The sequence below is a fragment of the Anomaloglossus baeobatrachus genome, chromosome 5, assembly GCF_048569485.1.
Source record: "Anomaloglossus baeobatrachus isolate aAnoBae1 chromosome 5, aAnoBae1.hap1, whole genome shotgun sequence".
Classification (NCBI taxonomy): Eukaryota; Metazoa; Chordata; class Amphibia; order Anura; family Aromobatidae; genus Anomaloglossus; species Anomaloglossus baeobatrachus.
This window is the reverse complement of record NC_134357.1, coordinates 38,259,059-38,273,518: the sequence shown is the minus strand read 5'-3', so window position 1 is coordinate 38,273,518 and position 14,460 is coordinate 38,259,059. Positions and strand designations below refer to the sequence as shown.

The 14,460-nt window shown below is 56.0% G+C and overlaps 1 protein-coding gene across 1 annotated transcript in view; it reads left to right on the top strand.

Moving 5' to 3' along the window:
- HPSE2 (heparanase 2 (inactive)) overlaps positions 1–14,460 on the top strand; it is a 479,085-nt gene that overhangs the window by 360,277 nt on the left and 104,348 nt on the right. The gene's annotated exons all lie outside the window — the stretch shown is intronic.

Genomic DNA, 14,460 nt, shown 5'->3' with positions numbered 1-14,460 from the left:
GGAAAGAAAAATATGCAAGAAGCTGAAATACATTGTATGGTTAACCCCCTCATGGTGAATAGTTCTCCTGTGACCTTAACCTCCCTCCCGAACTGGATCTGAATATATTCCAGATTACTTTGTTAAATGCCATGAAGGTATTATTCTGACAAGGTATACAAATAAGGCTGAATTCACATGTGTGAATGAACCGCAGTGACCGGACCAACCACAGATCTCCTGACCCAAACAAAGGGGTACTTTGCACGCTGCGACATCGCTACTGTGATATCGTCGGGGTCAAATCGAAAGTGCCGCACATCCGGCGCCGGTAACGACGTCGCAACCTGTAAAGCCTAGATGTGCCAATAAACGATCTCAAAAGCGTCGTAAATCGGTGATCTGTGTAGCGTCGGACATTTTCATAATGTCGCACCAATAGGAGATACAGTGTTGTTCCTCGTTCCTGTGGCAGCACACATCGCTGTGTGTGAAGCCGCAAGAGCGAGGAACAGCTCCTTACCTGCGTCCACCGGCTATGCGGAAGGAAGGAGGTGGGCGGGATGTTTACGTCCCGCTCATCTCCGCCCCTCCGCTTCTATTGGACGGCTGCCGTGAGCGACATCGCAGGGCAGGTAAGTGCATGTGAAGCTGCCGTAGCGATAATGTTCGCTACGGCAGCTATCACAAGATATCGCATGTGCGACGGGGGCGGGGACTATCGCGCTCAGCATCGCAAGCATCGGCTAGCTATGTCGCAGCGTGCAAAGTACCCCAAACAGCCTTATATAATCCTTTGAGGCTGGTAATACAGGTTAAGAGATTTGTGATCAGTCCCATAATTTCAGTCTTTACAGAGACATGTGAATTCATCTTGAAGATATGCACTGGTAGCCATCACACCGGACACAAGAATGAGGGTCCTGATCCTCCATTTTACTGACAGCGGTCAGGATGTAAATGGGACGGTTCATTTACTTTCTATGGAATTGATGGACGTCACTGACCATAGATATGCATGGTATAGCCATGGTCATGTCTAATCATGCCACTCAGTGGAGGTCCAAGTGATCAGACATTTTTCATCTATCCTGTTGATATGTGATAAATGGCTTTGATAGGAAAAGCTCTTTAAGGACCTTGAAGCTGTTGCTTTTAAGGCTGAGTAACCTGTTAAGGGATCACCTGCAGAGGTCCATTCTCTAAAGCTGGTGTCACACTAAGCGACAGCGACAACGACGTCGCTGTTACGTCACCATTTTCGGTGACGTAACAGCGACCTTGTAAGTCGCTGTTATGATCGCTGCTTAGCTGTCAAACAGCAGAAGCAGCGATCATAACGTCGCTGTGCTACATGTGCAGAGAGCAGGGAGCCGCGCTTAGCGCTGGCTCCTTGCTCTCCTAGGTACAGTACACATCGGGTTAATTAACCCGATGTGTGCTGCAGCTACATGTCACAGGGCAGAGAGCAGGGAGCCGCGCGCACTGCTTAGCGCTGGCTCCTTGCTCTCTTTGCTACAGTATGCATCGGGTTAATTACCCGATGCGTACTGCAGCCACATGTCACAGTGCAGGAGCCGGCACTGGCAGCAAGAGCGGAGGCTGGTAACCAGCGTAAACATCGGGTAACCAGGGAAAGGGCTTCCCTTGGTTACCCGATGTTTACGCTGGTTACAGCTTACCGCAGCTGCCAGTGCCGGCTCCTGATCGCTTCATTTCGTCGCTCTCTCGCTGTCACACACAGCGATGTGTGTGTCACAGCGGGAGAGTGACGACCAAAAAATGAAGCTGGACATTCAGCAACGACCGGCGACCTCACAGCAGGGGCCAGGTCGTTGCTGGATGTCACACACAGCGACAGCGACGGGACGTCGCTGCAACGTCACAGAAAATGGTGACGTAGCAGCGACGTCGTTGTCGTCGTCGTTATGTGTGACACCAGCTTAAGCTGTATGCCAAGGGGAAATGAGTAACCTAAAAGTCAACCAGATAAATTTTTAAGGGATCACCTGGCACCTGAAGAGGTCCTGTCATGCTGTACTCTAGGATGTCCTAAAGCAATTCAGCGCAGTAATGTGGTACAGAGAATATTCCTGAAACTACCTGAGTTAGCAAGTAAATCACTAGATTGTGGTAGAGTGGAGAAACCATATGAGCAGAGTATTCCCTAGCAGAGGTAATGCTAGTCAAGCCCACCAGATGGCAGTAGAATCGTCAGGACACCAGATCACAACATGAGGTCTCGTAAATACACAGGGGTAAAGTCAAAACGTAGTCAGGTGTAAGCAAGGAGTCGGTAGTAAGCAGACAGGGAACAAACAGGGTGATAGAAGAGCAGACAAGCAGGGAACTGAAGGGAGACAACGGGAGAGACACTGACAGGACGGGAACAGAGAACAGTGAGTTTCAAGTGTACATTAAAATACATCCTGTAATTAACTCAGATGTTGCCAATAAACCTATCAGAAGCTTCCAAAGACATGACATCATCATCATCACATGGGCTGTCCCATATTGTTTATAGTACTCTTAAGCCTGCTTTACACGGTACGATCTATCGTGCAATTTCACGATTGATCGTACCCGCCCCCGTCGTTTGTGCGTCACGGGCAATTAGTTGCCCGTGGTGCACAAAGTCGTTAACCCCCGTCACACGCACTTACCTGCTGTGCGACGTCGCTGTGGGCGGCGAACATCCTCTTCCTGAAAGGGGAGGGACGTTCGGCGTCACAGCGACGTCACACAGCGGCTGGCCAATAGAAGCGGAGGGGCGGAGATGAGCAGGACGTAAACATCCCGCCCACCTCCTTCCTTCCGCATAGCCGGCGTGTGCTACCCCGGGAACGATGAGCAACCGGCGCCATTTTAATTAAATGAGATTATGAAACCAAGCGACGAGTACACGACTCACGATTTGTGAGCGATACTGCGTCGCTCGGAGGTGTCACACGGCCCGACGTCGCAAGCAATGCCGGATGTGCGTCACAAAAACCGTGACCCCGACGATCTATCGCACGATAGATCGTCTCGTGTAAAGCACCCTTTAGTGTATGTAAATGTCGCGGGCGGAGGAGGGGACGCTGCGCTCACCCACTGCTCGGGTCCGGCTGCTACTGCTACTGCTCGCTCGGTGGCTCGAGCGGTGGGACGGATCACGGGGACTCGAGCGGCGTTCCTCGCCCGTGAGTGAAAAGGGGTTTGGTTTTGGGGATTTATTGTCCGTGACGCCACCCACGGTTGTGGTGAGATTGGTGACAGCACCGCTGCTCTGGACGGGGATCCCGGGAGCGATGACAGGGAGCAGCTTGGATGTTGGTTCTCCCCTCCGTGGGTAGGGGGTTGGTTGTCCCGGGGCCCGGTTATGGGGTAGGGATGAATGGCAGGCGGGTTGCGGGGCCTGGTGAGGTGCAGGGTCGCGGGGGCAGCGCTGTGCCGCACGGCACGGTGGTACTCACTCAGCCAATGTTTGACTTAGGTGTGCCTGACCGGGGTGTGGGGGTGTGTTGGTGTAGTACCTGTGACGTCCTGGCTACGGTGGTACTCACTCAGCCAATGATGAACACAGAGTCTCCGGTAAAACAAACGGATGGATGGACGGGTCCCACAGACAGCTGCGGTGTTTCTCCTCCCGGCAGGTTGATGGTGACTGCCTTTCCCTGCACCTGTGTAGTGTAGACGGCTCCAATAGGTTCCCACCGGTAACCCGCTCCCCAGCTTGGATATGTGCTGAAGGAGCCCCTTTTGCCCGCAGGCTCTGGCCCTGGGAACTGTAGCCTTGGGGGTGACTGTGTTTCCCTCTAACGGTTGGACTGTTGCCTTCTATCAGGACTTGGCTGCTGGGAAACCCTGGAGGTTCCCTTCGCTAACGGATTTGACAATTTCAGCGGCGACTCCTAGCCTTGTCGGGGTCCGTAAGCCCTGCCGGTTGGTGCTGGCTTCTCTTTGCGTACCGGTCCGGTACCGCCGGGCCACCGCCCGTCCACGGTCCTTACGGCTATCTCCAATAGGCCTCTCCTGCAGACGGTCACCACCGTTCGCCAACCTTGCTGTTCCGTCCGGGCCACACACCCGGACCAACTTCAGACTGCTCTTTTACCACCTCACTTCTCCACTTCCAAACTAATCTGCTCTACTTTTCCCGCCTCCAGGACTGTGTACTCCTCAGTGGGGGGGACCAACCGCCTGGCCCACCCCCTGGTGTGAACATCAGCCCCTGGAGGGAGGCAACAAGGATTTTTGTTTGACTTAGGTGTGCCTGACCGGGGTGTGGGGGTGTGTTGGTGTAGTACCTGTGATGTCCTGGCTTGTCCAGGGCGCCACATTCCCCCTTAGTAAAATGCAGACCGTCCGCGGGCTGCCCGTCCATCACCGGTTTTATTTTACAACTGAAAAGAGATAAAACGGTAACATATAATACAAGTATATTAACTCTTCCCACATCGGGAGGCACATTTCTTAAATGTTGCTAACGGTAACGGCTTCCGCTCTCTCCCACCCAAGCAACCTGGCCCTGATGCTGCCCCTGAGCAAATGGGCAGCACCCCTTGACCCCAGTCCAGCACAAGTTACCCGAGCGGGTTCTGTCCTTTTCAGGGGACCCACGTCCATGGGGAACCCCTGAACCCCCCCGGAGGATCGCCACCGGTTGCGGTAGTGGCGGGCCTGGGCCATCCCTTTCCTCCAGGCCCATCCTCCAAATCAGCCTCTCCGGAGGCGGTAACGGTAAAGCCATAAAAACATATCTATTTACACACCACAAGTTCGTGGTTGCCCTGCCAGTTCTCGGGCTTGTCCGTAGCAGTGTCTATGCATCGGTTGTAAGGGGTCCCAACGGGGACCAGTTGCCGGCAACGACCGGTTTAATCAAAGCAGTAAATCAGGTGAACTACAGTGCTTCGTAGCTAACGGGCTACCACAAACAAAACTGCAGGATCCCAACGGAGACTTGCCGTAGGGTCCCGACGGGGACTGTCAGCTGGGTCCCAGGGGCCATTCACAACACTTGGCTCCGGTACAACTTCTTCCTGCAGCTTTCCCACAGTCCACCACCGAACAGCACGAGCCCCCAACGCCACCCTCACACAGGGGTGACACTGTCCCACAGAACTCCATTTTCAGTTGCCGATGATGCGGGTACGACTGCTCCTCCAACCGGACTCCTTAGCCTTGAGGGCCATCTGGAACGTCAGTAGAGCCCCAATGGGGACCGACAGCAAGGTAACCGGGAACCGCTACCATGCTTTAACTTTGCTTACTTCAAGGCCTGCCATTTGCAGGGCACTGACCTGCAAAATGCCCCCACTGCCGGCAGTACCTGCAGCGTGCCATCCACGTGTCTCCGAAGGTGCGAATGACGAGCGGGGCCTCACCTTCCGACAGGGACTCCGTATCTTCCCCCGAGCTACTTCCATCTGTCGTCTCCTGTCCCGAGCTGGCGCCCCCTGGGTCTTCCGCGCCAGTCGTCATCCCTGTCTCGGTCGGGCGGATTGCCGGGGCAGACATCCTCCCTGTGGCAGGCGGGCCGCTGTCAGCCACCGCGCGGGGAATTACTGCTGCATTCTCGGGGCCCGCTGCTCCTGCGACCAGAGTAGGAACTACAGCCGTCCCGCCATCCTCTGCCTCTGCGGGCGCCGCTCCATCGGTCGGCGTGGGGTTAGCATCAGACTCGGGAGCCGATATCTTCCATCCCATTCCCCCTTAGTCTTTTTCTGGCTCCTCCTCTACCGGGGCGGAGTTTTGATTTTCGCGCCTCCACTGTTCGAGGAGACACTCGAGCGGGGACTTTTCGCGCCCAAGATGGCGGCTTCTCAAATTTTTCGGCCGGACACCTCTGGCGGTTACAAGGCGCACCTCTACCAGACGGCAGAGCGGTAAAATCCTGTTCGTGACGCCAAGTTGTCGCGGGCGGAGGAGGGGACGCTGCGCTCACCCACTGCTCGGGTCCGGCTGCTGCTGCTGCTCGCTCGGTGGCTTGAGCGGTGGGCCGGATCCCGGGGACTCGAGCGGCGTTCCTCGCCCGTGAGTGAAAAGGGGTTTGGTTTTGGGGATTTATTGTCCGTGACGCCACCCACGGTTGTGGTGAGATTGGTGACACCACCGCTGCTTTGGACGGGGATCCCGGGAGCGATGACAGGGAGCAGCTTGGATGTTGGTTCTCCCCTCTGTGGGTAGCGGGTTGGTTGTCCCGGGGCCCGGTGATGGGGTAGGGATGAATGGCAGGCGGGTTGCGGGGCCTGGTGAGGTGCAGGGTCGCGGGGGCAGCGCTGTGCCGCACGGCACGGTGGTACTCACTCAGCCAATGTTTGACTTAGGTGTGCCTGACCGGGGTGTGGGGGTGTGTTGGTGTAGTACCTGTAACGTCCTGGCTTGTCCAGGGTGCCACATAAACCTTTGTCTTTGCAGAAAGTAATAAAAATGTCTTAAAACATTCTCTCTCTCTCATTATTCTGGCATTTGGCAAATAGAAATAATTTTGGTTCCTAATTGACCTAAAACGGGAAAGGTTTATTCTGATTTCATGCCAGATGTGAGAAAAACCTGCAGATGTGTCTTTTTAAATAGTGGATGGAAACTTTAGGTTTCAACTGTAGGTCTTCAGTGTTGGGTTGGTTAAGTTCTGACTCTGGACCCCTCTAAATCTGCAAAATGAAGAGGCCTTTGAGCTCGACTTTCGTGAATGTGTATGGGGCTTTTAGGAGATAGATCATCAATGTTTAAATCCATTAGCTTATTTCATACTTAGGATACAGCCAGTCTGATATCAGGACATACTACTATCCTGACATACTGTATGAGCTGGAACAATGCACTAGGTCATACAATGCTGCGCTGTTCTTTGCTGCATTGTATAATTAGTAAGCAGCTGTTCCTCACTCAGCTGGGTCACACAGCTCGAGCTCCAAGTCTCCTCCGGTCCCTGGAAACACTTGCACCTGGAACTTAACTTACCGCCTTACTTCACTCTATTTCCTAAAATTCTTCCATTTTCCAACTCAACTAAGACCAAAGAAGTGTCACATTATGGAATAGTTTCTGAAAAAGACTGGGCTGCTGGGTTATAGCTAAATTATTCCAATGCATAGCAGCAGGGCTGTATTTTGCCTTCGTGCTGCCCTAGGCACTTTAAGTGGTCGCGCCCCTTAATGACAACGTAACACTATGAGTTTTCGCACACGACATCTGTTTAAGGCAGATCTAGTCTGTAAAACACTTGAAAATTATCAATGAGAAACGAAGGGCACTAACCCCCCCCCCCCCCAATGGGAATCACCACAGGCACATCAAAACATAGCATGAGTATAAAATATTCCCACCACACCGTCCCCACTTATATACTGTGACTGTCACACTGCCCCTAATAAACTACACACTGCCCTCCCTTATGAATTATACCCACCACACCTTCCTCAATTATGAAATATGATCTGCACATTGACCTCACATCATGCTGCCCCCTCCTCACAATGTCCCATGCATGCTGCCCCCTCCTCACAATGTCTCATGCATGCTGCCCCCTCCTCACAATGTCCCATGCATGCTGCCCCCTCCTCACAATGTCCCATGCATGCTGCTCCCTCCTCACAATGTCCCATGCATGCTGCCCCCTCCTCACAATGTCCCATGCATGCTGCCTCCTCCTCACAATGTCCCATGCATGCTGCTCCCTCCTCACAATGTCCCATGCATGCTGCTCCCTCCTCACAATGTCCCATGCATGCTGCCTCCTCCTCACAATGTCCCATGCATGCTGCCCCCTCCTCACAATGTCCCATGCATGCTGCCCCCTCCTCACAATGTCCCATGCATGCTGCCTCCTCCTCACAATGTCCCATGCATGCTGCCCCCTCCTCACAGTGTCCCATGCATGCTGCCCCCTCCTCGCAATGTCCCATGCATGCTGCCCCCTCCTCACAATGTCCCATGCATGCTGCCCCCTCCTCAAGTGTCCCATGCATGCTGCTCCCTCCTCACAATGTCCCATGCATTCTGCCCCCTCCTCACAATGTCCCATGCATGCTGCCCCCTCCTCACAGTTTCCCATGCATGCTGCCCCACTCCTCACAATGTCCCATGAATGCTGCTCCCTGCTCACAATGTCCCATGCATGCTGCCCCCTTCTCACAATGTCCCATGCATGCTGCCCCCTCCTCACAATGTCCAATGCATGCTGCCCCCTCCTCACAATGTCCCATGCATACTGCCCCCTCCTCACAATGTCCCATGCATGCTGCCCCCTCCTCACAATGTCCCATGCATGCTTCCCCCTCCTCACAATGTCCCATGCATGCTGCCCCTCCTCCCAATGTCCCATGCATGCTTCCCCCTCCTCACAGTGTCCCATGCATGCTGCTCCCTCCTCACAATGTCCCATGCATGCTGCCCCCTCCTCACAATGTCCCATGCATGCTGCCCCCTCCTCACAGTGTCCCATGCATGCTGCTCCCTCCTCACAATGTCCCATGCATGCTGCCCCCTCCTCACAATGTCCCATGCATGCTGCTCCCTCCTCACAGTTTCCCATGCATGCTGCCCCCTCCTCACAATGTCCCATGCATGCTGCTCCCTGCTCACAATGTCCCATGCATGCTGCCCCCTTCTCACAATGTCCCATGCATGCTGCTCCCTCCTCACAATGTCCCATGCATGCTGCCCCCTCCTCACAATGTCCCATGCATGCTTCCCCCTCCACAGTGTCCCATGCATGCTGCCCCCTCCTCACAGTGTCCCATGCATGCTGCCCCCTCCTCACAATGTCCCATGCATGCTGCCCTCCCCTCACAATGTCCCATGCATGCTTCCCCCTCCTCACAATGCCCTATGCATGCTGCCCCCTCCTCACAATGCCCCATGCATGCTGCTTCCTGCTCACAATGTCCCATGCATGCTGCCCCCTTCTCATAATGTCCCATGCATGCTGCTCCCTTCTCACAATGTCCCATGCATGCTGCCCCCTCCTCACAATGTCCCATGCATGCTTCCCCCTCCTCACAGTGTCCCATGCATGCTGCCCCCTCCTCACAGTGCCCCATGCATGCTGCCCCCTCCTCACAATGTCCCATGCATGCTGCCCTCCCCTCACAATGTCCCATGCATGCTTCCCCCTCCTCACAATGTCCTATGCATGCTGCCCCCTCCTCACAGTGTCCCATGCATGCTGCCCCCTCCTCACAATGTCCCATGCATGCTGCCCCCTCCTCACAATGTCCCATGCATGCTGCCCCCTCCTCACAATGTCCCATGCATGCTGCCCCTCTCCATGAGCTCCTAATGCTGCCTTCCTCTTTTCCATAATGACACCTCCATGCTGCCCCATTCATCATACTAAGACCACCACACTAACGCTTATGCTGAGACACCCCCCTCACACACACACTACCCCACTCTTGATATTGACTCCCCTACATTGCTCCACTCCATACTGAGCCCACACATGCTGCCCCTTCTCCATAATGAGCTCCCAATGCTGCCCCCCTCTCATTCTGAGTCCTTACACTCCCTCCATCGATTTTGTCATTGCACTATCCCTCAATCCTTGTACTCTGTCTCTAGCATTGGCCCCTCTCTCCCATTCCCCCAGCAGCAGCCTCTCTCCCACGCCTTCAGCAGCAGCCTCTCCCCCAGCATCAGCCTCTCTTCCCCAGCCCCCCCAGCATCAACCTCTCTCCCCGCAGCGTCCCCCAGCATCAGCCTCTCTCCCCCCAGCCTCCCCCAGTTTCAGCCTCTCTCCCCCAGCTTTCCCCAGCATCAGCCTCTCTCCCCCAGCTTCCCCCAGCATCAGCCTCTCTCCCCCAGCTTCCCCCAGCATCAGCCTCTCTGCCCCCAGCATCATCCTCTCTGCCCCCAGCATCAGCCTCTCTTCTCCCAGCCTCCCCCAGCATCAGCCTCTCTCCTCCCAGCCTCCCCCAGCATCAGCCTCCCCCCTCCCAGCCTCTCCCAGCATCAGCCTCCCCCAGCATCAGCCTCTGTCCTCCCAGCCTCCCCCAGCATCAGCCTCTCTTCTCCCAGCCTCCCCCAGCATCAGCCTCTCTCCTCCCAGCCTCCCTCAGCATCAGCCTCCCCCAGCATCAGCCTCTCTCCTCCCAACCTCCCACAGCATCAGCCTCCCTCAGCATCAGCCTCCCTCCTCCCAACCTCCACCAGCATCAGCCTCCCTCCTCCCAGCCTCCCCCAGCATCAGCCTCCCCCAGCATCAGCCTCTCTCCTCCCAGCCTCCCCCAGCATCAGCCTCAGCCTCCCCCCTCCCAGCCTCCCCCAGCATCAGCCTCCCCCCTCCTAGCCTCCCCCAGCATCAGCCTCCCCCAGCATCAGACTCTCTCCTCCCAGCCTCCCCCAGTATCAGCTTCTCTTCCCCCAAGTCTCCCCCAATATCAGCCTCTCTCCCCCCACCACATGCGCAGATCTCCAGTCTGCATTAGAGACACCCCCACGCTCCTTATGAATCTTCAGCTCTGTGAGCACTTACCTGCTCCAGGGCCCGCTGTCATCTTCCTGGCTCACGTGTCCTCTTCTGACACCGGCTTCCATCGCGGCGTCCTCTGCGGCGTCCTGCTGTGAGCTCTCCATGTGAAATCCACACAGCATTGGACGCAGCACAGAGGAAGGAACTGATTGGCGCGCCTGTGACCCCGGAAGTGCAGGCACCGGCAGTTCCGGGGTCAATCAGCTCTCTGTGCCCGGCCGCCGCAGTTTGTCTGCATTCGTGTCTTAATTGTTGCGGATGCAAATAAATGGAGGTGCGCCTCTCCCCCCTCCCCCCTCCGAAAATACAGCAGATTTAATGGATATGTAAAAAAAAAAAAATACATTTTTTTTTTATTTTTTTTTACTGCTAGAAGGTGCCGCCCCCCCGCATCCTGCCGCCCCAGGCACGGGACCACGGGTGCCTAATGGTAAATACGGCCCTGCATAGCAGTAAGAGTGTGTGGTCACTGACAGTCACTATAGCTGACAGTTGTTTACTGTCAGCCACAGTCCATCAGATTATATACAGCTTCATGTATTTATTTGCACTGCAGCTTTTTTTAACTGACATAACTAGTGCTACAAAATTTTTCAGTCTAACCCTATCCTAACTATCCTAATGGTGCTCATATACACTAGTTAACCATACATGTTTTTTTTAATGGCAGAATATGGTTGGTTGGTTCTCCCAAAATCAGGGGTTTCAGCTCATTTTAATTTCAAGTATACTAGAGGGTACCTATACTTTTCAGCTGTCATGTGTGTTTATGTCGCGGGCGGAGGAGGGGACGCCGTGCTCTCCCACTGCTCGGGTCCGGCTGCCGCTGCGGCTGCTGCGGCCTGCTGCTCGGTGGCTTGAGCGATGGGCCGGATCCCGGGGACTCGAGCGGCGCTCCTCGCCCGTGAGTGAAAAGGGGATTGGTGTTTTGGGATAGTATATTGTCCGTGACGCCACCCACGGTTGTGGTGATTAAGTGGACACCACCGCTGCTCTGTCTGGGGAGCCCGGGAGTGATGGTACGGAGCAGCCAGTTGTTGATTTGCCCCTCCATGGGTAGGGGGTTTGGTGGTCCCGGGCCCAGTGATGGGGTCGGTATGGTGGACAGGCGGGTATGGGGCCTGTGGAGGTGCAGGGGCGCAGGGGCAGCGCTGTGCCGCACGGCACGGAGGTACTCACTCAGCCAGTAAACACGACACAGTTCTCGGTAAACAAACGGCTGGTTGGACGGGTCCCTCGGACGGTTACGGTGCTGATGTTCCCTGCAGTTAGCGGTGACGGTCTCTTCCTGCACCTATGTAAAGTCTCTTGGTAGCGATGGGTTCCCACCGGGTACCCGCTCCCCGGCTTGGATATGGGCCGGAGGAGCCCCTCTCTTGCCCGCAGGCACTGGCCCTGGGAAACTGGTGCCTTGGCGGTGGCGGTGTCTCCCCTTAACGGTCGGGCTGTTGCCTTCAATCGAGACTTGGTTGTTAGGAGACAGAGGTCCCCTTCACTGACGGATTTGGCAAATTATGGCGACTCCTAGCCTTGCCGGGATCCGAAAGGCCCCTGCCCTGGTGCTGACTGTTCTTCGTATACTGCTCCGGTACCGCCGGGTCACCACCCGTCCGCGGTCCTTCCAGCAACCTCCAAGCAGTCCCCCTGCAGACTATCCCCGCCGTCTGCTGACCTTGCTGTCTCAGTCCGGGGCACACACCCGGACCAACTTCAGGCTTTCTTAACTGTTACTTAGTTTTCCTCTTTACTCCTCTTACAAGCTCCTCTACATCTACTTTGCTCCACTACCACTTCACTTCCTTCTACTTTCACTTCCCTCACTCATCTGCCTGGTTTTCCCGCCTCCAGGGCTGTGAACTCCTCGGTGGTCGGAGCCAACCGCCTGGCCCACCCCCTAGTGTGGACATCAGCCCCTGGAGAAAGGCAACAAGGATTTTAGGTTAGCCTAGATGTACCTGCCGGGAATGTGGGGTGCATGTGATGTTGTGACCTGTGACCCCTGGCTTGCCCAGGGCGTCACATTCCCCCTTAGCAAAACGCAGACCGTCCTCGGGCTGCCCGTCCAACACCGGTTTTATTTTCCTTTTGTTTTTCTGTAAAATAGAAAAAACGGTAACATATATACAAATTATGACATCATCCCACATCGGGAGGTTCGGTTCTTAAACGTTGCAAACATTAAAACGGTTAACGGTTACGGTCTCCGCTCTCTCCCACCCAAGTAACCTGGCCCTGATGCTGCCCCTAAAACCCAGGCAGCACCCCTTGACACCAGTCCAGCACAAGTTACCCGAGCGGGATCTGTCCTTCCCCTCCAGAGGGTAGCCACCGGTTCCTGTGGTGGCTGGGCCCCAGCCTGCTCTGCTATGGGCCCTCCCTCCAACCTGCCTCTGCGGAGGCGGTAAATGCGGAAACGGTAACGGTAACACAACTTATTTACAAGCCACTAGCGTCTGTGGTTGCCCTGCAAGTTCACGGGCTTGTCCATAGAAAGTTCTCTATGCAAACTTTTCAAACGGTCCTCACGGGGACAACGGTGCCGGCAACGTCCGGTTTCCAAATCACGGTTGAATCAGGTGACTGTTCGGTAATCAATTTCTCTTATCATTATCCTGCAGAACTTTAAACAAACACACTGGTGGTCCCAACGGGGACGGTGCAACGGTGCTCCGCTGCCCTACTCAGAGTCTTCGACTTCTTCTGGGGGAGAAGGTGCAGCACTCACACGGGACTCTTGGCTGCCTCTCAACTTTGCATCTAGGGCAAACCACCCCCTCTCTCCACAGTGCCGGGTGTACTGCACTATGTCGCCCGGCATCAAGTTACGACCGGGGTGCTCCTCGGGCAGGTGGGCATTCACATCCCGCCGGGCTATAAACACTTCGGCCTCCAGGCCCGGTTCATAAATAAACCCATAGCCCCGGCGGACATCAAACCGCCTCACCTGTCCCTCAAACAGCGGGCCCCGGACACGGAAAGTCGCTTGTCTCAGACTCTCCTTTTCTCTGATTGCACGGGCCACCAGCTCCGCTTTCTTCCTCTCCCTCTCACCGATCTCCGGGCCCAACGGTACCGGCTCCCTGTCCCAATACGGCGCTGCTGCGAGCTCCGGCGCATGGGTCGGGCCCCGCAAGACCTGTTTGACATTGCCCACTGCTGGTACTCTGGGCGACAGGTCCCGCGGTGACTTGGCCTTAGACGCTGCCTTACATCGGCAACCCGGCGCAACCTCAGCCGAGGTGTGGGGGATGGGCACAGGGGCTTTCCGCGGTTGGGCCTTCGGCACGGAACGGGTTATCAGCTCCGGCTCGGGGGACTTCTCGGAAGACGCCTCCGGTTCGATTTTCGGGGCTTTCCAGGGCAGCACCTCCGGTCGACTACGGGCTCCGGCTACAGGTCGGCCCGCCTGGGCGGGCATGCTGGGTATCGCTACCGGTGGCGGTGGTAGCGGGCCTAGTGGCGGGGTCACTGCTTCCGAGACGGGTGGCGAGGGAGGCAGCAGGGGGAGAGGGTTTGGACCGGGTCCCGCAGCCGCGATGACCGGCCCTTCAAGGGCATCGGGGCGTGGGTCACTCACCCTCCCTTCCTCCGCTTCCTCCTCGCGTCTCCGCACGGTTGCTATAACGTTCGCCATGTCGGTCTCCCACTCCTCCATGAGGAGCTGCATCTTGACCTGCAGCCTTTGGTAGAGCTGCACGGTCCAGATCTCCACCCACGCCGCGGTTCCAGGCGCGGGGGCTACGGTGCTGCGGGACGGCATGAACATGTTGCTGGCGGCCTCTCCCAGGAACAAGATGTCTGCAGAGTCCTGGCGTCCCTGCTTTTATAGCCGCGGCTACATGCGACCAGTCGCCATTTCGTCCCCTTCAGCCTCTTTTCGGCCCCTCCTTTATTGGGGCGGGGTTTTGGCCTTCGCGCCTCTACTACTCGAGAAGACGCTCGAGCGGGAACTTTTCGCGCCAAAGATGGCGACTTTTGAAATTTTCCGGCCGGATACCTCCGGCGGTCACAAGGCGCACCTC